The following is a 26631-nucleotide window of genomic DNA, read 5'->3' as shown; positions in this document are numbered from 1 at the left end:
TGCAGAAGGGAGTAACTTAACTTTCCTTTGTCCATGATGTCCATGAAGCTAATTGTACCTGGGATTTATAAGGGCTGATCCACTGAATGAAATGGAAAGACATTTGAAAACATTATAACATGAAAATGTGGCTGTTTGTTGTTCCTTCCTTGGATAATCTTTAACTGCCCCTGCCAGATAGGTGAGAATTGGTTTTCCCAGAGGTAATTCTGAAACCTCTGAGGTACCTTTGTTTTCTAATGTGATTAATGAAAATCTTGCTTCTTCAACAGATTGTCTGGGACTTTAGGATGAGAGTTGTCTCCTCTACTTATTATGTATATTCAGTATTCTACAGTAATTTTTGTTGTTGTTTAGTTGCTAAGTCATGTCCAACTCTTTTGCGACCCCATAGACCGTCACCCACCAGGCTCCTCTGTCCATAGGATTTCCCAGGCAAGAATATTGGAGCTGGTTGTCATTTCCTCCTCCAGGAGATCTTATCCCCCAGGGATCGAACCTGAGCCTCCTGCCTTTGCAGGTGGATTCTTTACCACGGAGCCACCAGAGCAGCCCTCTACAGTAATTAAACCCCTTAATAATTACTCATTTACTCTGTCTTAAGAGTGACTCCTGAATAATCCAAAGAAGTTTAAAAGAACTTTATGGTACTTTTAGTGTTAATCCTTTTCCACATTGTCTTTGAACACAGCTATTTGAAAATTGGCAATCTGTGTATTTGTTAACCAGAACAGCCCATTCTCAAGCCCTGCCAGGTAACAGGGAGTTCCCTGCATTCTTTTTTACTGTTATGGCCCGCCTGGGATTTGATGAGTGAATGGGATCCATCCTCATACACGTCTCAACATTTGGATTCATATAGATTCTGAGATACAGAATTCATACTTAATTTTAAATTCTGATCTTGAAATATATGCCTACCGAGGATTCTGTTGAGTTGGTTTATAGAAAATACATATTAATTTTGTTAAACTGAATGTATTTGCATTTATTTCCCCAAATTACCACCAGCTTGCCTAACAAAAGGCAAACAGAGGCAAATGCTCCTTGGTTAGTGACTTTGCTCTTTTTCTCAGGGATGCCTTCAACAGAAGAATGTTTATATGTGTGTGTGATATATGTGTGTATTTATGTATATACATATTGGGCAGGCAGTAAATGAGAGATGTTATTTAAACATCCTTTTGGCTGATTTTCCTTACGTTGTCTGAGTAGGTGACATCCTTGATGGGACAGTTTGTCAAACACACACAAGACACAATGTAAGGCCAGGGCCTGACTGATTCAGTAAAGATAGAATGAGCTGCTTTTAGATTCAGAATATTTATTACTCATATATTCAGCAAAGGGGTAAACAGCTGATTGCACTAAGCTCCCTGTGGTCATTTCCCCAACCTAAAAACACAGCCTCGAATAAAAGGGGCTGGACCACAGCAACATGGATTATGGAAGTCCCCAGTGTCACAGAGCCAATCGTGAGCTGCAATTAAGTGTGAGTGTGAGACAAGAAAAATCTCTAGCTTAGGCCATAGAAAAATGATAAAAATCATGGTCAACTTGTTCCTTCTTTAGATGGCACAGCTATTTTACTGGGCACACCCCGTCTCCCCTCCTCACCTCCTCCGCCCCTTACCTGTCACAACCTAGGACCTTAGAGGATTTATCCTCTGTGTTTCTGCCCTGATGGAGGCAGGCCAAAAAGCCTTAGGCCTCATCAGAACCTGGGAGGCCAGGAGTGCTGTCTCCCGACAGCCTTGGAGGTGGGTGGGCAGGGGCCTCTTGGCTGCCTGTCTCAGGCCTCCCGTACTCTTGTAGTCTAGGGGGACCATGAGATATTCTTTGAAGGTTTGAGTGAGCTGTGCTTCAGGCCCTTCCTGCGTGGCCTACACGGAACCATGGAAGGTGGCCAGGGTGTCCTGGTGGAGCCCTTGCTCTTGGCCATCCTTTTGAAGCAGCCACCCCCGTGATGGTTGAGTGAGAAAGGCTAGGGCAGGGCTGTACTGGCTCCATATTGGAGCTCTGGCTTGTCCTGCTTGCCCTGTTTTCTCACAGTTGCTTGGAATCCATCGTGAAGTTTTCCTTGGGTGGGTCTCAGGCTTGGAGAGCTTAGGTCTGTTACACTTGACCTCAGGAGGATGCACCCACTTTATTAACAAAAGGGACTGCTTTCTGAGTGCTTTGCTGCTGATTTTGCTGCATTGAGTTTTAGTCTCCCAGGAGGTGCTAGTGATAAAGAACCCGCCTTCCAGTGTGGGAAACATAAATGCGGGTTCAATCACTGGGTCAGGAAGATCCCCTGGAGGAGGGCACAGCACCCTACTCCAGTATTCTTGCCTGGAGAATCCCATAGACAGAGGAGCTTGGTGGGCTACAGTCCATGGGGTTGCAAAGAGTCAGACACAACTTAGTGACTAAGTGCAGGAAGCGAGCTTTGTTTAATAAGCACAGCCTAGTGGTCAATGGCTTAGACTCTGTCCTTGGATGGTTCTGCCATTGACTAACAGGGTGAACTTGAGCAAGTTCTCTCACCTCTGTAGCTCTCCAGTCCTCATCCATAGACTGGGGACAATTGCATGAGAAAGTTGTATGAAGCAGTTCAGGTAGTATTCCAGTGGTGTCTAATGCATGGTGAGCACCCAACGAATGCAGCCTTAGTTATGGTTGAGAACATTCCATGGAGCTGAGCTTTCTAGTGAGTTGCTGGGATAGGGAAGAAAGACAAGGGGGGAAAAGCCTCAAGCTTTCTTGATTTACCATGTAGCTGAATTAAAGGAACCTGGACAGTCATAAAGCAATCAATCAACCAACACTGACAATACTCCTATGGTGATCTTTGTAAAGGAGAGATCAGTGGTCACATGATTTATCTTTTGGTTGGACTGCCTTTAATTTTACCTCTGAGTTGACCCAGCGACTTGTGGCTACAGGTGGCAAGTCACTTGGTAAAGGCCATCATCAAACAGTGCTGTCCACAAAATCTCTTTGTAGAATGGTCTTGGCCAGGGACCATGCACACACCTCCATTTTCCTTTCATAGGCCAGCCTGAGGAATACCCACATAACCCATTTGGTCACTTTGACTGGAGCAATTGTGTCATTTCATATCCCATGGGATGTTTGCTGAAGACATGAAACACAGGTGCAGATGGAGGGCTAAAGGCACAACCATTTTCCAATTAGGATCCCTTTGGCTCCCTGAAACCCAATCGCATGGAGTGAACCAGACACCCCTGTCTGGAGCTCTGCATTCAACTCAGGATCCAACTCTCAGTGGAAAATTAAAAACAAAGTCATTATTATATATTAGATTTATTAAAAATGCAACTATTACCAAAAGCCTGTGGGCATGTGTGGAAAATACCATAATTAAATTAAATTAAATTAAATCCAGCAGCTAGCAGTAACATTTTCCACTAAGGAGGAGGAGGAGAAAGAAAAAATAAGCCCATAGGAGAATTCCAAACCAGCAAAGTGTAAGAAGTGGCCAGGATTCTTCTAGGAGAAAGAAGATGTTATAACTGTTATTATTATTATTATTGCTGCCTTGAGATAATGGAAAAGTAATATGTAAATTTGGAACAAGATGGGAACTTTCCAGGCATTGGGAAATGATGTTTATTTGGAACATGGTGAATAACATTAAAGCCAGAAATGGAACAGCTACTATTATAGGGAGAAAGTTTATTTGTAGTGATTATCTTGAGTAATTATTCAAATAGGGACTATCGGCTCAGTGGGAAAGCAGTGCTCTTTCAATGTTGCCAAGGTCAGAGAAGGGTAGAATTCTCTGCTGGCAGATTCAACGCTCATGCTTTATTTCTGGAAGAATTAAAGGAGTGTTAAGATGTCAGATGATGGGTAAGACTGGAGCTTTACTTCTGTTTCTTGTTTTCATCACTTATGAGGATGGAGAGAAAGGAAGGTGGAGACTTAGTGTGACAAACCCTTATATGATATATTTGCATTTTGTTTTTCCGTTTTTGAGATATGCTCTTACAAAGAGGTTGAATGGCCCCACAAAGTCTCCTAGGCATATCCCCATGTCGCTTAGAGCAGAAGGCTCTTCTGGTTAGTTGCATTCCTGGACCAGAATCTGTGTGGCCTGATTTGTTGGCTTCTTTTACAGCATCAACATTGGCTACAATAGCACTTTTAAAAATTAGGATAATCTGGGGGTAGTTTTTAAAAATGAAATGGTCCAGGCAGCTTGAAGGTGAGGTCAGAGTACAGTCAGTACTTTGGGGTGGCAGGTCCCTAAACTGCATGGTCCAAGGAATCCCCTGGCAGCAGTAATTGCTTCCCCTGGAAGAAAGTGTCGTTCTCGAGGTTGGTGGTTATGGGCTGTCTGGCTACCAGAAATGCTCCATTTTTTATATCAGAAATTTCTTTTTTATTCTGTAACTGAGATATTTGTTATTCATCTGAATTCTACCAAGAACCAACAAGGTATCTTTCCTGTCAGCTGGCTTGTGTTGAGTTAGTTGAACTTACCCATCAATTGGAACATCAAATTTGGTTGATTTATCCATGGCCAAATAATCTAGTTTGCCTCAGTCAAAATGACTGAACTGGTTGCTTGAACATAACTCTAGAACATTCCCAGGGGATTGTGAGTGAAGGCTCTGAAGCCCAGGAAGAGTCCTGTGCTCTCCCTCTGGCATCGTTCGGACATTCTGCGCAAGGACTGGATGTACCTTGCTCAGGGGAGAAGCATGTGAGGATTTTTAATACTTTTTGGATGGTTTTAATGGTGAGCTCATTCATTGTAGTTCTGGGGCTCTGGGGTGGGGATGGTAGATGATGAATTCTGGCATCTAGGCTGGAACTCCTGTAGTCAGTTGGGCTCTTTGGATCTGTAGTGGGGCTATGTTTGTCTCTGGCTGTAAATAAAGACTTGCTCAGTTTACTTAAAAGAGGCTCCCTTATCCCTCACAACCCTTCATGGGAAGGATTAGAGAAATCAGGGGCTTATTTAATGTAACATAATTTAAAGAAGGGCTTCCTTGGTGGCTTAGATGGCAAAGCACTCACCTGCAATGCAGGAAACCTAGGTTTGACTCCTGGGTTAGGAAGAGCACCTGGAGAAGAGAATGGCAACCCACTCCAGTATTCTTGCCTGGAATTCTGTGGACAAGGGAGCCTGGCGGGCTACAGTCCATGGGGTTGTATAGAGTCGGACACAACTGAGCAACTAACACACACACACACACAATTTAAAGGAACACACAATATCCCTTTTAGATGCACAGAATTTGAATGCCAAATGCTGTACCTTGAGCAATCTGGTTTTATTCCTGTGCAGGTTTTCACAGGGTGTTATTGGAGGGTTGCAGCAGAAAGTTGATAGTTTTTTCTTTAATCCTTGCAAAGTGGCAAGACTTGCATTGGAGCGTGAAAGGAATCAGATACTTATAATTGTTTTTACCTATTTGGGTCAAGTCTGCAAAACCACACAGAAAGCCAGCAAGCTGTTCAAATTGCCACATGATGCAGGAAAACGAACTGGTTTTACTTCTATGGAAAACCTTGTCATTCACCTGTTGACATTCTGGATAATTTCAAGTGATTCTTGGAGGTTTCTTCTCAATATATTTGCCAGTTCTCTCCACAAAAAATGTAGGGAGGATAAGAAGATAGTATCAGGAAAAATAAATCACATTCCTTTAAAATATTTTTTTCTACATCTGTTTCTAATGCCAATAATAGAAATTATGTGGAAGAACTGTTAATAAGTGTGGCTTGATGGCTTTATGTGTTTGATGGGCTCCCTGGTGCCCTCATGAAATCAGATTGCCAGAAACAAACTGGGGAGACAGACAGGGAAGTGTAGAACAGAGAGAGGAGTATCAGAGAACTCCCTGCTATTTCTAAGGATGTGTATGATTTATGAAAAATACTGCTAAGGTTTTTGGAGTGTGGTATCTCCATTTCCACTTCTGTAAGTGTGGATGAGTTAGATGGAGACTGTAACACACAGCTGGAACATGGCAGGATGATTGACAGCCTGAAGGACCACCCCAGTCCAGCTGCCTTCCCAGCTGGGTTGGAGAAGGGAGTTGAGGCTGAGGTTAGAAGAGGGGGTGGGGTTGGAGTGCAATTTGAGAAAATCAATGGGAGGATTAGTTGAGAGTGACAGAGAATCCCAAATAACCTTTGACACAGACATTACCTTCTTGTCAAGTGATAAACACAGTAATGGGGAAGGTACTGCCCTGTTGAATGTATATTGCTAACTTCATTGAGTTTACTGTCATTTTGGTACATCTTATTTTGGTAAATATCACAAATCAGTCTTCATCCTAAACATGATTCATGTAAAATGGTTCCCGTAGGGTAGAAAGCAGGACTGATCTACACAAGTGAGAGGTTAGGAAAATAAATGTATATCTAGGAAATACATATTATTTATTTCCTCTGTATTAGACTGCTTAATGAAAGGTGTGAACATAGCTTTGAACATGGCTTCTTGTTCTGTTTCTTAATCCTGTGAATGAGAGTCAGCGTATGGTTGAGCATGAACTTGAATCCACTGATCTAGAGTTGAATCCCAAATCTAGTACTGATTAGCCATTTGATCCTAAAATGCTGCTTAGGATCATGCTTTTTTCAGTCTTAGTGTAGTTGTAAGGATTAAATGAGATGATGGATCAAAAGTGCTTTCAATTTTTTGACTATAATCTGCAGCAGGAAATACATTTTTTTTTTTTTTTGCATCACTAGATAATGTACCCAAATGTACACACAGAGACAGACACATAACTTTAACAAAAATTTCATGAAGCAATGGTCACCCTTACTATGTGTAATATACACTGATATTTTCTGTTCCATTCTACTGCATATTTTAAGAAATTCTGGTCATGATCCACTAAGTTAATTTTACAATTTGCAATGATTTAGGACCCACGGAAAGAAAAATCAGATATAATACTTAGCACAGTGACTGGCATACAGTCATTGTTCTATAAGGAACAAACATTGCACTTAGGAGGGAATGATGTCATGTAATAGGTTTATTGAGGTATAATTCTTTGGCCAGAGAAAGTTGTAATAAAAATGCTAAAAGTTTCTTAATGAAAGTAGCATAAAGGCTGCCAATATGATAAAAAGCGTTTTCCCCTCTTCCTCTTCCTTCTGATTAAGGCACATCATTGAAGACCAGAGGCAAAGGAGCTGGAAAAACTGAAAACAAAACATCATTTCTTTTTGCTTAGCATAATTTAATTAAACTTTCCTAACCTCAAGCTTGATTTCAGAATGGTTAATATTGACAGCTTTGGAAAATAAATACTCCAAGGGGGAAAGCAAAAAGAATGTTGTTTGTACACAACTAAAGCACATTTAACTAGCAGCAGTGAAGGTGAGGCCTGATGAGTTTCTATCCAATAGCTGACTGTGGAGCATCATTTTCTCCTCTCTTTTCTTCTTCAGAAACAAGGAGAAAATTCAGGGTAAAACCAATATAAGTATACTTGGCATACAAAGTTTCTGTTGCTACTGTGGCAAATTGCCATAAATGCAGATATTTACAACTCAAATTTCTTGTCTTAATGTTTTCATGGGTTGGAAGTCCAAGTGTATCATGGCTCAGTTGGTCCTTTTGCTCTGGGTATCACAGGCTGAAATTAATGTGTCGGCAGGGCTATGTTACTTTTTCGGAGACTTTGGGATTGGATCTCTTCTAAGCCGATTCAGGCTGTTGGCCCAGTTTGGTTCTTTGGGGTTGAAGGACTGAGGTATGTTTCCTTGCTGGCTGTCAGCGAGGGAGGCAGGCAGACTTTGCTCCTAGAGACTGCCTACATTCCTCCTCAAGCTGTCCATATGGCTCAACAGAAGTTGAGTCCCTCTCACTGTTTGAATCTCTCTGACTTCCTTTTGTGCCACATTTCTCATCCCAGCAGAAGAAATTTTTCTGCTTTTAAGGGTTCATGTAATTAAATTGGGCCCACGCAGATAATTCAGGACCATCTCTATATCTTGAGGTCTATAACCATTATATCTGCAGAGTCTCTTTGTAATATACCATATTCACAAAATCCAGAGAAGTGTGGGCATCTTTGGTGGGGATTTGGGGGAAGGTATTATTTTCCTACTATATTTGGTTTGGAAATTATTTTCTCTTTAGAGAAGAAATTTTATTGCTGTCAGAGTTTTCACGGCTCTTAGAGTTACTGAATAAATCATAAAATTATAGGATTTTAGAGGGGGACAGCATTCAGGAACTTCAACTTCCTCATTTCACAAATGAGGAAACCAAATGGAATTACTTGCTTAGTCTCACAGGAGGTTGGTGAAAGTGTTAGGGGGGGCAATCCATGATTCTAGACTTCTGGTCCTTTTTCATGGCTCAGACATTCAGAAATGCTGATGAATTATGTTCCTGGGAAGGTGGATCTTTGGGAGGAAATAAATTAAAAGTTAGCAATGGGGAAGCTAGGCTTTTTGTTTTTCTCCCTCTCCTGATCTGACTCCTAGGAAGCATTCGCAAAGCACAATTCTGAAGCTTCAAGGAATTGTTTTATATCATCCTAGAATCGTGGGAAAATTTAAAAGCATTTCTACTTAAAAATACCAGGGTTCTTAAAAATTTCTCATCCAGTTACTTTAGATGAAAAATGTTTGCTTTTCTTCTTTTTAATATGGTGTTAATATCATTGTTTCTGAGATTAGCAAGGCCTGCGAGAATGAGGAATAAAAGGAGTGAAAGAGGGTGAAAAGAGAGCCTAAAATTATCAATTTCAGGGGCCTCTAAAATGAAATTCTCACTGCTATGCTTTTGCAGTCTCAGGCTGAGATGAATACACAAGATGAATACTGGTTTACTCCTTGTTAATATCAGTGGAAGCTGGAAAGCAGTTCTATCTATCTACTGAAACCTGTCAATTATTCTTGCATTCCTACTTTCACTCTTCATTTGCTGAGGTCTTGTTATATGTCTAGTGCTTGCTAAAGGCTGTGATACATTGAGGAATATGATAAGGCATCTGTCTTTAAAAGATCACAGTATAGCCAGAGAGACAGATATAGGAACAGATATAATAGCATGTTGTCCCAGAATTGTGACTAAAACCCCAGTATGAAAGTAAAAGGTTCAAAGAACCCTACTTCTTAATAAGAGGAAGAGGGGAACCAGACAGCTCCCTCTGGGGCTTCCTAGGAGGCTGTAGATCTTCCAGCCATGACCCTGGTGCCACACCAAGGATGAAAGGTAAGGGAGGGGGCGGTGGTAGTTTACATAAGAAGTCTTGAATTTTCAGAGTTGCTAACCTCATGGGGAGCACAGTGCTTGTGGTAAGATGGCATTGCCACTCTCCCAGGCGGAGCACAAGGATTGCTTTTCCTTCCCTAACTTTGAATAAAGGGACCCCTCAGATAATCATTTGTAAAGCCTGGATGTGTCTGCCACAAGGCAGAAAGAGATGGGCATCTCATATCCCAGGCATCAGACTTGCTGATCTGCCCCCTGAACACCCAAGACAAGGACAGGAATTGGAGGGAGACACAAGGGTGCAGAAAAGGAGCAGCAATAGGGCTATGACCTGCACCAGCACCAACTGGGAAGGGGCTGTGAGTCTCTAGTGAATTGAGCATACCATCCAGAAGGTGGCTGACCTTGAGCTCTTTTGCTAATATTTCGCATAAGAGGGCTGCCCACAGGATGAGGGCCCCCCAGTAGCAAGGGGCTGTTGGATGGACCAGCCCCTTGGAGGATAGAATAGATGGAGTTGGGAGGATAGATATCCCATATCAGTGTACTATGGAGTGAGGAGGCTCCTCTGATATCCCCATTAACACACTCATGAACCACACAAAAGAGTCAGCTTTGGGTGTCTGCCCTACACGCCTTGCCTTACTGACCAGTCAAGACAGGGGAGAGAGAGGCCAGACTCTGGTTAAGTAAGGAGATGTTTGTCCTCCACCAATACCGCTCCTCCCAATCTTCCTCGCCTTTTCTGTCCCCAAAGCATCTGCAATCTGCAGATGGAGAAGGGCAGCCATGAAAGAATGTTTTCCTTCCTGCTCCAAGTTCTTCAAGCCAAATGCCTGACTTGCCGTGAAGGGGAGGGAAAGTTTTGAATCAGATATGAGCCCAGACTTGTTAACAGGATGGGACTGAGCTTTAACAACTGAACATAAATAGAAAGTTATGGGACCTGCCCAAAGTGTTAAAAGATTTACTATTGAGTAGGGAAGGAAGATCTGAGAGATTGTGAGTGAAAACAGTGATTAAAAATGTTTTGTTTTTTCCCCACTGATTGGAAATTTTTAATCCCTCAATACACTGGTTCCAAAATAAATGCAAAACAGAATTGATTTGTCCTATAATGGTGACAAATGCAAGTGTTTTTTCTTTCCTGCATCATGTTCGTTTTTTCTAGAACTAATAAAATTGTTTTGTTTTGTTTTTTTTTGGTTTGCTTATTACATTTGGTTTTCTATTTACATATCACAAAGTCAACCCCAACCATTTCCCCCTAATTGTCAAAACTCTGGGTAGGTTGAAATACATAAAGTGTTCTATCAAATTCACCTTGTTAAAAAGTCACTTTTAGAATCTTTCCTGATATACTTCAATTTGAACTGATTGTTCTCTAGGTTTGCCATAGATCTGTCCTCATGTGACCTCCTAAGAATTTTTTTTTTTTAAATTTTCTTTTGTGATAGATCCTCCATTTTCTGGATTCCAGGTCTCCTTTTTTCTTAATTTACTTCTTTACTTTGGTGGAGCACTTTCTCCAACAACTGAAAAATATTGTGTGAAACATCAATTTGGGGAGACCTTGCATATAAAAAATATTTTTAGTCTATCTGTGGTAATTTGTTTACCAAACAGCTGCAATAATTCCCTGCCTTGAACTCATATTATTGTGCTCAGTTACTAAGTCATGTCCAGCTCTTTTGCGACCCCATGAACTATAGTTGCTCACCAGACTCCTCTGTCCATGGGATTTCCCAGACAAGAATACTGGAGTGGGTTACCATTCCTTCCTCCAGTGGGTCTTCCTGACCCAGGTATCAAACCCATGACTCCTGTGTCTCCTGCATTGGCAGGTGGATTCTTTACCACTGAGCCATCTGGGAAGCCCTTTGGTCAATGGAACAGTATCACACATGAGGTGAGCAGAAACAGGAATGCTTGTACACTGGTGGTGTCCTCTCTTGCAGCTTTTTGGAACCCCAAAACCAACATGGGAAGAAGATGGGTTAGTTTGTTGGAAGATGAGAGATTGTGTGATGTGGAACAGAGATAAGCTGTTTCAACTGAGGGCCCCTCTTCCTTCTTCTTTAGACCTCCCAGCCTGCAACATGTGTGTGCAAGTCCATCCTAGATGATCTAGCCCCTGACTGGAAAGATTCACCAAGTCAGAAAAACCATGCTGATGACTCAGAGAATTATGATAAATAATAAATGTTTTGCTTCATTAAATGAATTAATGAATCTTGGGGTAATTTCTTTTATGGCAAAAGCTAACTGGTAACCCTATCATGACACTTGATTGAGAGTTTAGCTGGGTAGAGAATTTTGTACTGAAAATTATTTTCCTTTAACCATTAAAAAAGGCAACTTACAGAATGGGAGAAAATATTTTCAAATGATGCAACAGACAGGGGCCTGATCTCCAAAATATACAAACAGCTCATACAACTCAGCAATAAGAAAACAAACAAACCAATCAAAAAATGGACCGAAAAACCTTAACAAACATTTCTCTAAAGAAAATATACAGATAGCCAGTAGGCATATGAAAAGATACTCAACATCGCTATTAGAGAAAGGCAAATCAAAACTATAGTGAGATACCACCTCATAGCAGTCAAAATGGCCATTATTAAACTGTCTACAAATAACAAATGCTGGAAAGGGTATGCAGAAAAGGGAACCCTCACACACTGTCAATGGGAATGTAAGTTGGTGTAGCTACTATGGAAAATATTGTAGAAGTTCCTCAAAAAACTTAAAATAGAATCACCATATGATCCAGCAATCCTACTTCCAGGGATGTATTTAGACAAAACTATAATTCAAAAAGATACATGCACCACTATGTTCACAGCTGCACTGTTCACAATAGCCAAAACATGGAAACAACCTAAATGTCCATCTACAGACAGATGGATAAAGAAGATGTGGTACGTGTATACAATAGAATATTATTCAGTCACCAAAAACCCCCCAAAGAATGCCATTTGCAGCAACATGGATGCAATAAGAGATTACCATACTAAGTGAAGTAAGTCAGAAAGAGAAAGACAAATTCCATGTGATATCACTTATATGTGGAAGCTAAACTATGACACAAATGAACTTATCTAAAAAATAGAAACAGACTCACAGACATAGAGAACAGACTTGTGGTTGCCAAGGGGGAGGCAGGTCGGGGGAGAAGGCCTGGGAGTGTGTGGTTAGCAAATACAAACTATTATATATACGGTGGATAGACAACAAGGTCCTATTGTAGAGCACAGGAAATTATATTCAGTGTCCTGTGTTGAACCATAATGGAAAGGAATATATATAAAAAATAACGTCTGTATGTGTATAGCTGTGTCACTTTGCTGTACAGCAGGGATTGGCACAACATTGTCAATCAACTATACTTCAATTAAAACAATGTTAAATTAACAACAACAACAACACAAAACTCAAGACGTCACGGCCTTGTGTGATTGGGTCTGATCAAATAAAATTCTTAATTGGAAACCAAACAGATTATTTTCCATTAGAAGTGTTCAGTTCCGTTCAGTTCAGTCACTCAGTCGTGTCTGACTCTTTGTGACCCCATGAATCGCAGCACGCCAGTCCTCCCTGTCCATCACCAACTCTTGGAGTTCACTCAGAACATGAGCATCGAGTCGGTGATGCCATCCAGCCATCTCATCCCCTTTTCCTCCTGCTCCCAATCCCTCCCAGCATCAGAGTCTTTTCCAATGAGTCAACTCTTCGCATCAGGTGGCCAAAATACTGCAGTTTCAGCCTCAGCATCAGTCCTGCCAATGAACACCCAGGACTGATCTCCTTCAGAATGGACTGGTTGGATCTCCTTGCAGTCCAAGGGACTTTCAAGAGTCTTCTCCAATACCACAGTTCAAAAGCATCAATTCTTCAGCGCTCAGCTTTCCAACTCTCACATCTGTACGTGATCACTGGAAAAACCATAGCCTTGACTAGATGGGCCTTTGTTGGCAAAGTAATGTCTCTGCTTTTGAATATGCTATCTAGGTTGGTCATAACTTTCCTTCCAAGGAGTAAGTGTCTTTTTAATTTCATGGCTGCAATCACCATCTGCAGTGATTTTGGAGCCCCCCCAAAATAAAGTCTGCCACTGTTTCCACTGTTTCCCCATCTATTTCCCATGAAGTGATGGGACCAGATGCCATGATCTTCGTTTTCTGAATGTTGAGCTTTAAGCCAACTTTTTCACTCTCCTCTTTCACTTTCATCAAGAGGCTCTTTAGTTCTTCTTCACTTTCTGCCATAAGGGTGGTGTCACCTGCATATTTGTGGTTATTGGTATTTCTCCCAGCAATCTTGATTCCAGCTTGTGCTTCTTCCAGCCCAGCATTTCTCATGATGCACTCTGCATATAAGTTAAATAAGCAGGGTGACAATATACAGCCTTGACGTACTCCTTTTCCTATTTGGAACTAGTCTGTTGTTCCATGTCCAGTTCTAACTGTTGCTTCCTGACCTGCATACAGGTTTCTCAAGAGGCAGGTCAGGTGGTGTGGTATTCCCATTTCTTTTAGAATTTTCCACAATTTATTGTGATCCACACAGTTAAAGGCCTTGGCATAGTCAATAAAGCAGAAATAGATGTTTTTCTGGAACTCTCTTGCTTTTTCCATGATCCAGCGGATGTTGGCAATTTGATTTCTGGTTCCTCTGCTTTTTCTAAAACCAGCTTGAACATCAGGGAGTTCATGGTTCATGTATTGCTAAAGCCTGGCTTGGAGAATTTTAAGCATTATTTTACTAGCATGTGAGATGAGTGCAATTGTGTGGTAGTTTGAGCATTCTTTGGCATTGCCTTTCTTTGGGATTGGAATGAAAATGGACCTTTTCCAGTCCTGTGGCCACTGCTGAGTTTTCCAAACTTGCTGGCATATTGAGTACAGCACTTTCACAGCATCATCTTTCAGGATTTGAAATGGCTCAACTGGGATTCCATCACCTCCACTAGCTTTGTTCGTAGTGATGCTTTCTAAGGCCCACTTGACTTCACATTCCAGGGTGTCTGGTTCTAGGTGAGTGATCACATCATCGTGATTAGAAGTGTAAAGGTACATAAATAGTAACTTGTCCAAGGTCTTGCAAATTTTAACTAGAAGAATTAAATTTTGAACCCAGGGAGTACAGCTTCAGAACACATGCTTTTGATCACTGTGCTAACTATTGTATTCAGACACCTGGAAGATATCTGGACAGGAGAGAATATGCATGATGGTAAAAGGAGTTAAAATCAAGCTAGACAGTGATGGGGATTTCCTGTGCTTAGACAGTAAAGAATCTGCCTTCAATGCAGGAGACCTGGGTTTGATCCCTGGATTGGGAAGATCCCCTGGAGAAGGGAATCGCTACCTACTCTAGTATTCTTGCCTGGAGAACTCCATGGACAGAGGAGCCTGTCGAACTATAGTCCATGAGGTCGCAAAGAGTCTGACACAACTGAGCAACTGAGCAACTCTGTCTCTCTCTCTCTCTCTCACACACACATACAGATAAGTTGAAAACTGTGGGTCCTAAAAGAAAGACTCACAGGAAGCTGATAAATACCCTTCAATACTTGAATAACTATTAAGAGAAAGAAGAATTGGATCCATTCTCTCTAACTACAAAGAAACTAGGATCAATGATGATCAGCCACCATGAAGCAGATTTTTGGCTAATAATGTAGATCTCTCTAATGCCCAGGTTTTCAAGGAACTTCCTAAATTGTCTTGAGAAGAACCAGTTGCAAGGCATCGGACGTTCTTAAGAAAGAGCAGAAGCACTAGTGTTAGGATTCAAAACATCAGTGAAGGTAGGGGGTTAGATTACCATTATGGTTCAAAATTTGAGATGCTAGACTTCTATTCAACAGGTCAATGGAGAAACATCCCTAAATTTCCCAGAATATGGAAAAGAAGGTCATCTGGAAGGTCATTTTTGTCATTCCCCTTATTGTAAGTACATCTTTGTCCAAACCAATGGAAACACTTAAAAATATTCCACTCCCTCCCTCCTCACCCCTTCCTATCTCTCTCTTTGACAGCCTCCAAGGGGAAGCATCATAAAAGCTTAGACTTATAAGCATTTAGGGGTGAATGGACAGCTATAGTTTAGTGTGATGCTCTCTTTTCAGAAAAGGGGATCAGGAAAGGTGACAGGAGCCTCCCCAGGTCACACTGCTGATTTGTGACAAAGCAGAAACTAAAATCCAGCACTCAAGATTTTTAAGTTCAATTTCCTTTTGCAACATACAATGTTATCACTCACACTCCCTTTGGAAATTTCTTCCTTGTGTCTAACTTAAATCCTTCACTGTGTGCTTTAATCCTAGTTTCCTACCATCTCCACTAAGAGCAATGAATGTTGGCCATTTTTCCTGGCAATAAAAAGTCTTATGTCTTGGATAATGAAATGCTCTGTTAGCTGTATGTTATAGTCTCTTCCCAGGGGATGGGGCGATGTCTGTTTCACACTTGCAGTCATCCGAAGTTAGCAAGGATGCTAAAGAATAGGAGGCAAAACTGGTAGTTAACTGCTGCTGGCAGTCATTTCTCAAATCCTTGTTTGAGACTGAGACTGAGGTCTGGTCCTCACAGGCCTGTTGGGTTCATCTGGATGTCTTCTCTCTGGGGATGGCAGTCATCTATTTCATAACTGACTAAAGAGATTGTTCCTACTCAGCAAAGGTGGACAAGCCAATGGGGTCCAGAACTTAGAATAGTCTTGCCTAGGGCAATCCTTTCCCCACCACTCTCTTCCTTAGGTTCCAAGATCTACACTGACATTCAGTTCCTCTTGAGCTGCACTTTCTAAAGTTGCAGGCCCTACCGCTTTGTATGTAAAAACAACTTGGTAACGCTTAGAGCAAGACTTCCCTGTGGCTCAAATGGTAAAGAATCTGCCTGCAATGCAGGAGACGAGGGTTCGATCCCTGGGTCCAAAAGATCTTCTGGAGAATGGAATGGCAATCCACTCCTGTAATCTTGCCTGGAGAATCCCATGGACAGCGGAGTCTGGCGGCCTACAGTCTGTGGGGTCACAAAGAGTTGGACGTGACTGAGTGACTAACACACACACACCCCCCACCCACCCCTGCTTAGAGCAGGGTTCCCAACACACATAGGCACAGACACACACACACATACACCACTTAGAGCAGGGTTCCCAACACACATAGGCACAGACAGACAGACACACACACCACTTAGAGCAGGGTTCCCAACACACACACACACACACACACACACACACACTCACCCACCCACCCCGCTTAGAGCAGGGTTCCCTTAGCTATAGGAAGAAAGCTCAGATGGCTGTAACCCTGTATAACCACTGGAGGGCAGGAGAGGCTAAAGAATGTAAGGAAGACCAGCCCTGAAAACAAACTCCTCTTTGTTCATGTATGAAGGTCAACTCATCAAATGATCTGCAAAATGTGGCAACTTTTAAGAACAATAGGGAAGCGTTATGCATTCAATGACCAACTTGCTAGCTTCACCATATTTAGCAAAGCAGAGGACTTGTGGTCTCAAGATTTACAGCCTGTGACCTTTGGCAAGTCGGTTAACCCCTCCGTGTCTCAGTTTTCTTCCTTGTGATAATGGACCTGGTATTGCTTGTCACCCTGACTTACGGTAGGACCTAAAAATCCTGGGGAAACACCTCCCCTGGTTTCCCTGCAGCTCTTCTCAGTAGCTGATTCTCCACGCTCAATGCTACTCTTTCTTCAGTGCCAAATATCACTCCTCTGAGAAGCCTTGCAGCATCACTTATTCAGCTAAGCCTGGCTAGTGTCCCCAGGGAGAAAGAGGGGAAGAGGGAGGGATCGAGGAGGGAGACTTCAACAAGGGCAAAGTTAACTTGGGAAGGTCTTAGATTTAAATTTATCTCAATGATATGTTTGCATCAAGTGAAGACCAAATAAAACCCCAGAAATCTGTATGAAAGAAGGCTTTGTAATTATTTGAGGATAGAAAAGGGCCAGAAGTATTGAGTCATCATATACCTGGTGTTACCATCTCGGGTCCTTGAAGGAAGCTGTCCTGAAGGTTCATTCATGACCATTTCAGCCAAATGATATTGTCATGTAACTGACTTGGTTGTCATTGGTTTTGAGTTTTCTTGATAATTAAAATTTAAAGTTTATTTGATAGTTACATATAAATATTTGTACATATTTGATCAACATTTGTACATATTTAGGTCACAATTAAAATAATTTTATTCAACACTAAGTAACTGCAAAAATTTTTTGAGTTCCAACAAGACTGATACTTCAGAAGTCCTGGATTAAAGGAAATTACGCTAGCTTTTCTTACATCAGAGGGCTTCCCTGGTGGCCTAGATGGTAAAGAATCTGCCTGCAATGTGGAAGACCCAGGTTCGATCCCTGGGTCTGGAAAGATCCTCTGGAGGAGGAATTGGCAACCCACTCCAGTATTCTTGCCTGAAAAATTCCATGGACAGAGAAGCTTGGTGGGCTACAGTCCATGGGGTTGCAAAGAGTCAGACACGACCGAGCGCGTAACACTTTCACTTTCACACTTTCTTACATCAGGGTTCAATCAGGGAAGGAGAATCATTATGAGATATACGGAATAAGGCTATTCCCTAATCTGCACCATACAGAGGGTGGATTTCTGGGAAACTCACTTCCAGCCTAGCTCAGCTGCTGAAATACAAAGACCTCACAATGATTCCTGTTCAGATATTCCTGAGATGAGCATTTAAGCAGAAACTACTCCAGGGCGTTTCTTCAATGAATTATTACTGAGTGAATAAGTGATTTAAAGAGGAATATTGAACTTTAGTCTCTAGTATCTTCAGTTCAGTTCAGTTCAGTTGCTCAGTCGTGTCCGACTCTTTGCGACCCCATGAATCGCAGCACACCAGGCCTCCCTGTCCATCACCAACTCCCGGAGTTAACCCAAACTCATGTGCACTGAGTTGGTGATGCCATCAAGCCATCTCATCCTCTGTCGTCCCCTTCTCCTGCCCCCAATCCCTCCAAGCATTAGAGTCTTTTCCAATGAGTCAACTCTTCGCATGAGGTGGCCAAAGTATTGGAGTTTCAGCTTCAGCATCAGTCCTTCCAATGAACACCCAGGACTGGTTTCCTTTAGGATGGACTGGTTGGATCTCCTTGCAGTCCAAGGGACTCTCAAGAGTCTTCTCCAACACCACAGTTCAAAAGCACCAATTCGGCACTCAGCTTTCTTCACAGTCCGACTCTCACATCCATACATGCCCACTGGAAAAACCATAGCCTTGACTAGATGGACCTTAGTCGGCAAAGTAATGTCTCTGCTTCTGAATATGCTATCTAGGTTGGTCATAACTTTCCTTCCAAGGAGTAACTAGTATCTTACTGACCCCAATTTGGCAGTTTAGCACAGGATCTGTCATGTAGTTGGTGCTCTATGAAAATCTGTTGAATAAATAATTGAATGGTGTGACAGGAAGAGCACAGGATGGCCAGTCAGGAGTCTTGAGCTCGTTCTGGTTCTGCCTCTGCTTATTTAGCTGTGGGACTGGGGGCGAATCTCCACAGCTCGGTGGCCGCCACTTGATGGAAGGGGTCAGGTGACATTATCTCTAAGTAATGCTTTGGCTTAGAAAGTTTGCAGTTCTCTGAGTTTGTCAGGTGGCTTTCCAGGCACGAAATGAGTTAGAGAATGAGTGATTATTAAGAAAAGCCATCATGGAGACTTCCCTGGTGGCCCAGGGGTTAGGACTCCAGCTCCCGCTGCAGGGGGCGTGGGTTCAGTCTCTGGTGGGGGAACTAAGATCTCATATACCCTGTGGTGTGGCCAAAAAAAAATAAAGGAAGAGAAGCCGTCATGGGTGGGGCCTGGAGTTGAGTCCTAGAACCTAGCATTTTGCATGAGGGCCTACTTGGAGGATAGTAAACAGGAAGAAGAAAGACAGATACAGAAAAGGGTGCTGCTGGGGAGCTCAGGACCAACTTTGCCGTCTTGAAAATGGTGTCTCAGGCTGCTCTGACTCAATCAGAATCTAGCTTCTCCCCTGTATCGGTTTTTGTGAAGAGATTTCCCTGGTGGCTCAGAGGTAAAAGAATCCATCTGCCAATGCAGGAGATTGGAATTTGATCCCTGAGTGGGGAAGATCCTCTGGAGAAGGAAATGGCAACCTGCTCCAGTATTCTTGCCTGGGGAAATCCGGTGGACAGAGGAGCCTGGCGGGCTGCAGTCAATGGGGTTGCAAAGTTTCAGACACGATTTAGCAACTAAACAACGACAACAATTTTCCTCTCTAGCCCACAGCAAGTGGCAGGGTCATCTCAGATTCCCAGGCTCTCTGGGACGCACACCCTTGCGTTTGAAACCCATCTCTCTCTGCTTGGGCACTGATTTCTCAAAATCACCCCAAGTCTGCCAGACTTCCTCACACATATGATATTTATACTAATCTTGGTCAAAGGCTCCAAATTTTTTAGCACTTGATGAAGATGGGATGGGAAGTCCTTTATTGCAATTTCTTGTGCCCTCTCTTAAAGCAGCTGTTCTTTTCTTTTTAAATGTGTAAAATGTCATTTGTAGCCTTTGAATATGAGACAAGAAAATTCTCTAGCTTAGAGGAAGGGAAATGATAAAAACCATGGTAAACTCAGTCCATCTTTAGAATGTATGCATTTTCCAGTTCACACCATTCCCCCTTACCTTACTGGTTACATCCCAGGATCTTAGAGGTATGAGACCCAACTCAGGCTAAATTCTACAGTTAATCTACAATTTAGTCAATCATCAACTGTTTACTGATTATCTACTACGTGCTTAGTTGCTCAGTCGTGTCCGGTTCATGGACTGCCTGCCAGGCTCCTTTGTCCATGGGGATTCTTCAGGCAAGAATACTGGAGTGGATTGCCATGCCCTCCTCCAGGCGATCTTCCCAACCCAGGGATCGAACCTGGGTTTCCCATATTGCAGGTGGATTCTTTACTGTCTGAGCCACCAGAGAAGCCCGATTATCTATTATGTTGTTTGGTTAAGTAGGTGCTGGGGGGAATCCTGAAGTGTAATGAAATTTGTTTCACTTTTGTAGAACAAATAGTTTTCTTGGAAATAGAACAAATATATGAACAATTAGGAAACCAAAGTACCAGACAGTTGGCTTATAATCATGGCAGGGCTTTAGGAGAAAGCTTTACAGATCCATGTGATTTTCAGAAAAAAAATTTCTTGTAGATGTTGGGTATGAAATTTTAACAGTTGTAAGAAAAGAAGAAAAATACTCTATGTTGGAGATGAGAGTGACCAGGAGATGATGAAAAGCATGAAGGGACTTCATGAACATAAAGTAGAAGGAATATTGGGGGGATATGCAGTAGGACTTCTATGTGTCTTTAAACTTATCTTTCCTGGATCCTTCTAGACCTTTCTAAGGCAATATGACATACTGGGGTTTAGGAGCTCCATGGCATCATCTCAATCCAGGGATGGGAGCCTCTGTCCTTGTAGAATATTTTTAAAGAATTATTGTGCGAGATAACCAGTTTAAAGTCTTGGGCTTACAGCCACATTCCTGGACCCTTTCTTATTTTTACAGTGTGACTCTCCCTTTTTGCCTCTTTCCCTTCTAGCATTTCAGCTTCTATTGGTTGCAGGTCTAGAAGAATTTTGCAGGTAGTAGGGCTAAAAAAAATATAACTTCTTCTCCCCTAAAAATATATCTTTAATTTATGTCTTTCCATCATCTTGTATACAAGATGTATACAAAAAATGAGACACATACATAAAGACAAACTGCACTCAGTATGCTGAGTGGGTCAGGGAGAGACGGGCATCTTGGTCATTACCCAAGGCTCTGTGAGGGATTTAAGTTGCTTGATTCGTTAACTCCAGGCCTGGTGAAATAGGTAGTATTTCATTTCAATCCTTAGTGGGATTCAGCCTGCCAATATCGAGGCTTTGAAGTGGTTTCACCTCCTGTGATGTAACCGGACTCCCTGTGCTTGAGTCTTGTTTCTCAGACTCACTCCTGTTCTCCCACATGAGTCACTGGTGGCTTGCCAGCCGGTGAACCTGATCTGACTGGTCCTCTGGTTTGCAGCATTTCTCCCTAAAGGTCTATATATCCTAGATAATTTGAGAGATGAAGATTACTGTATGTTCGGCTTGTATTGTGCTCATTGGAGGGGGCACGTGCTGGGGTGGGGGCAAGTGCTGTGAATTTCAGCTTTCTGGATGTGATTCTGATTAAGAGCAACTGTACTTACCCCCATTTTAAAATTTTTGCCCATCCACACTGAAACAGGGCCTGTTTGACCCCTTAGTTCCCATTAGAGCGGGGGGCCCCGACTTCTGGGATCTAATGCCTGATGATCTGAGGTGGAGCTGGTGTAGTAATCATAGAAATAAAGTGCACAATAAATATAACATACTTGAATCATCCTGAAACCATCCTCCCCACTCCCATCCTTGGAAAAATTGTCTTCTAAGATGCAAAAAACACTGGGGACTGTTGCATTAGAGGTCATTAGCTTTACCCATCTCCTGGCTGATTAGGGAACAAAATGAGTATAAACCAGAGTTGTAGAATGTCTGCATTCCAGGGTTCCCAGAAGTTATGAACCTCAGCTGTTTTCTTTCCAAACTTTTTCCGTGGCGAGATGTGAGATACAGTTATTCTTGAGAATTTTCTGAAAGGTAGAAGCAGGCTTTCCTTACCTCACTATACCTTTGAGTAAAATCACTTATAAAGAACCCACCTGCCACCGCAGAAGACATAAGAGACATGAGCTCGATCCCTGGGTCAGGAAGATCCCCTGGAGAGGGAAATAGCAACCCACTCCAGTATTCCTGCCTGGAGAATTCCACAGGCAGAGGAGCCTGGTGGGCTACAGTCCATGGGGTCTCAAAGAGTCGGACACGACTTGGCCTGCACTCCTCCAGAGAGCCATGTGCCTGGAATGTGTTAGGGCTTCGGGAACGCATGATTTCACTGAATTTCACCATGATGTTATGCATTTTGCCTACACTGAGAAAATGACATAGAGGCAACTGTGTGAAACATATTGTGTTTATTGTCAGGAAGTTTTGGAAAACACGAATTCATGTCACACGGTGTCTTCTGACCAGGAAAACAACAACAAAGTAAGCATTAGTAGAGTCTCCCATGTCTCAGTATCAGGAAAAATGTGTTTCTCCCAAACTGTGGTTTCTTGGGAAGACCAACTTCATAGTAGGTGCAAATAAAATCTCCTTGGATTGGTCCCTGCTGACTTGAGATTTCTCGCAGTTTGTACACACGATTTTAATCTTAAAGTTGAGTGTGGCAGATCTTGGAATTTCTCCTCACGGTTCACTCTTTGCAGTCCAGCTTCAAAAAGCCTTTAGCTGCTTTATAATCATGGTCTCAATATACTGCATTTAACATATGAATGTTCCTTTGTTTTGTAGCTTATAAAAGAGTCTGGAGAGAGTAAATGGTATTTATTTGAACATGCTTTGCAATTCAGAGTTTGTATTGTGTTTCTTCTTTTATTGACCCAAATCTTTTCATGTATATCTCTTCACACTAGGTGGCAGAAATGCCTTGTTGAGGAGTTTAATTTCCTTACCCAGGACTTTGATAGTTTCTAGGTGTTGGGGAAGCAGGCGGGAGGTAAGGCAGATATTTGGGATGGACCTTGGAACATCCTGCTCTGGTGAAGTGAGTGAATGTGTGGCTTGGGTCTCTGTGGCCCCCCACTGTTGCTTTCTGCCCCTATTCTTGTCCCCAAGAGACAATGAGAGAGGGAAGGAGACAGAGACAGACAGATGGGGGTGAAATGGGTAGGGAAAAGAGAAAGATTCCTTCTTTTTACCTTTTATGGGGCTTCTGAGGTGGCTTAGTGGTGAAGAGCCTGCCTGCCAATGCAGGAGACCCAGGAGATGCAGGTTTGATCTCTAGGTCAAGATTCCCTGGAGACGGGCATGGCAAGCCACTCCAGTATTCTTGCTTGGAGAATCCCATGGACAGAGGAGCCTGGCAAGTTGTTATAGTCCATAGGGTTGTAAAGAGTTGGACAACGGAAGTGACTTCACACACGCTTGCCTATTATGAAAGTGACCAGAATAGAATTTAAACAAGAGAGATAAGAAGTTCCACACTGTCACGCACCCTCGTTGGTGGACCTCTGGGGAACTGTAGAAGCTGGGTGTCTGCCATTGCCTGGGTAGCTCTGCTCTGTTGATACGTAGCAGGTTAGCAGAGTTCCTGTGTGGAATTTTGCTCACATATTGTTTTCAGATCTTTCGGTTTAGTCAGTGTGGTGAGGAGCCCAGGTATTGGACTGTGTATGTGTGATTAATATTACTAAGATTAAGTGATTCGCCCAAGACAAAAACCAAAGCTAAGAAGGAAGCCATGTCACACACACATGCACACACCATGTCACACACACATGCACACACATGTGACATGGTGTGTGCATGTGTGTGTGACATGGCTTCCTTCTTAGCTTTGGTTTTTGTCTTGGGCGAATCACTTAATCTTCCTAATATTAAGTTTGCTCATTTGTGCAAAGAGGATAATAATAGTACTTATTTCATAGTGTGGTTTTGAGCATTAAAAGAGATGATACCTGTAAAGAATTTGGCACAAGATAAGTAAACCTGTTTGCTGTCATTGCTTTTTAAAAAAATCTTCGACAAGTCAAAGTCTGTGAGCTTTAGTTCATAACTGATAGAATGATAGTTTTGAATAATATGATGTCCACAGATTTTTATAGCCTCCAAAACTTGAAAATGTGTGCCCTGTGTGTGCAGTCATTCTGAAATGTGTGCTGTGTGTGCAGAGTTTTATATCATTCATAGGGTCTTGTACATAGCTGGGCACACCATAATTAATCTTGTGTTTGTTAGATGCATGTTGAATTCCAAATGAATAGAAAGCATAAAGAGCTATGCTTCTAGCATGATTTATTTTACATATAAGGAGACAGTGAAGGCATAAGTAATATATTCTGTTTTTACCTCTTGTTCATTCATTACTTTTAAATTAGGGAACATTTATTGACCAAATCCTTCCTACCTTCCAGGAACTAAGCTAGAAGCCATTAGGGTTAGAAAGCTAGAAGGTTTAGGTTAGAAGTCAGAGCCCTGACTTCTGGGTGAGAAGACAAACAGTGAAGTGATGCCACAAAATCACCTCTGCATGGGGTCCCACAGCAGCAGACAGTGAGTGAACTTGCTACATTAGGACACTGCAAGCTATTGGCATAGCTGGAGCATAGAGTATTTAGCGGGGGTTGCTGGGAGGTGAGGCTGCTTAAAAATATTTTCTAGCATTTTTCTTGTGCATTGGCTGTCAGAATTGCATATTTGAAGTTTCAGTTCAGTTCAGTTCAGTTCAGTCGCTCAGTTGTGTCCGACTCTTTGTGACCCCATGAATCGCAGGACGCCAGGCCTCCCTGTCCATCACCAACTCCTGGAGTTTACTCAAACTCATGCCCATTGAGTTGGTGATGCCATCCAACCATCTCATCCTCTGTCGTCCCCTTCTCCTCCTGCCCCCAATCCCTCCCAGCATCAGAGTCTTTTCCAATGAGTCAACTCTTCGCATGAGGGGGCCAAAGTATTGGAGTTTCAGCTTCAGCATCAGTCCTTCCAAAGAACCCCCAGCACTGATCTCCTTTAGAATGGACTGGTTGGATCTCCTTGCAGTCCAAGGGACTCTCAAGAGTCTTCTCCAACACCACAGTTCAAAAGCATCAATTTTTCGGCACTCAGCTTTCTTCACAGTCCAACTCTCACATCCATACATGCCCACTGGAAAAATCATGGCCCTGACTAGATGGACCTTTGTTGGCAAAGTAATACCTTGGCTTTTGAATATGCTATCTAGGTTGGTCATAACTTTCCTTCCAAGGAGTAAGGGTCTTTTAATTTCATGGCTACAAGCACCATCTGCAGTGATTTTGGAGCCCAGAAAAATAGTCAGCCACTATTTCCACTGTTTCCCCATCTACTTCCCATGAAGTTTAGATGTGCATAAAGTTCTGCAGTTTTACTTGATGGAAGCATATGCTGGCTTTAACAATTTTTTCTAAGATACCTCTATAATAGAAATGGTAGCAGAAATAATTGCATTTATTCTGCAGTTTATAAAAAGTGGGATTTTTGACACTGGGATTTCCCTGGTGGTCCAATGGCTCAGACTCCCCACCCTCACTGCCTAGGGCCTGGATTTGATCCCTGGTCAGGAAACTATGATCCTGCAAACCTACCAGTGCAGCCAAAGGAAAAAAAAAGTTGACACTATCTCATTTGGTTAATTATATTTTTTTTCCAGGTAATGAGCTCCTATTATTGACCATGTTCTGTTTGACATCTGACATATATCTCACTTATTCTTTATTAGATACTTTAAAAATTTAGATTAGGAACTTTTCTATCAAGAGCCTATGTTTACCAATAAGGGGTGCTGAGGTGGGGAGGACCTGATGAAGCTCTGGGAGAGCAGGAACCCCATCTATCCATCCACTTTCCATTATGTCCCAGCATCTTGCATGGCCTGGCACAGAACAGGCGTTTAACTGATATTTGCTGACTGACAAAATGACATGACTAGTCCAGGGTGGCACAACTCAGAAAGGATAGAGTCAAACTGAAAGGGAGTTGACTTTGACAATTCAGATTTGACATCATCACGGCTAGAGAAGGTTTATTTTCTTTAATAGAAGAGACTTATGCTCAGTACATGTCCTTTGGCCACAGAGCCTTGCTGGAAATGAACATAGGCTTGGTAGTCGACTGATTTTCATTATCAAGGGTGTCATCTCTTTGGTGAGCCAGTCTTTAGATATATGTGAGATGGCAGAAGTGAAAGTGAAGGTCACTCAGTCATGTCGAGTCTTTGTGACCCCATGAACTGTAGCCCACAGGCTCACGGAATTCTCCAGCAAGAATACTAGAATGGGTTACTGTTCGCTTCTACAGGGGATCTTCCTGACCCGGGAATCAAACCCAGGTCTCCTGCATTGTAGGTGGATTCTTTACCATCTGAGCCACCAGGCTGACGAGCTGGCAGAGTAGGGACTCTACCTCTTTCCCAATCAGGTGGACGTGACGAGAAAAGCAAACGGCAAACCCTCTTATTGCCATGTGTCAATGGCCTTTCACCCTTTGTTAGTTTTGAATTCTGGCTCAAAGGAAATTGGGGAGATTCTTTCATTTTTGCTGTATCATTGAGACATGAGTGAGCTCCAAAGGTAGAAATAAATGTTTTCTGTTTCTGAGAAATCATTCTTCTCATTCTTAGTATGATCAAATAGCCTTTAGTCAAGACATTCTATTATTGTTTCAGTTTCCAGTCTTGGAGGCCATTTTGATTGAGGAGAGGTCATTAAAAATTTGGGAAAATGTTTATCTTTAAAGAACATTCTTTTTTTTTGGGAGATATTTGAGTTTATCCTCCTT

This window comes from Budorcas taxicolor, chromosome 16 (assembly GCF_023091745.1).
Source record: "Budorcas taxicolor isolate Tak-1 chromosome 16, Takin1.1, whole genome shotgun sequence".
Taxonomy (NCBI): domain Eukaryota; kingdom Metazoa; phylum Chordata; class Mammalia; order Artiodactyla; family Bovidae; genus Budorcas; species Budorcas taxicolor.
The sequence above is the reverse complement of the archived record's forward strand: the minus strand, read 5'-3'. Positions refer to the sequence as shown.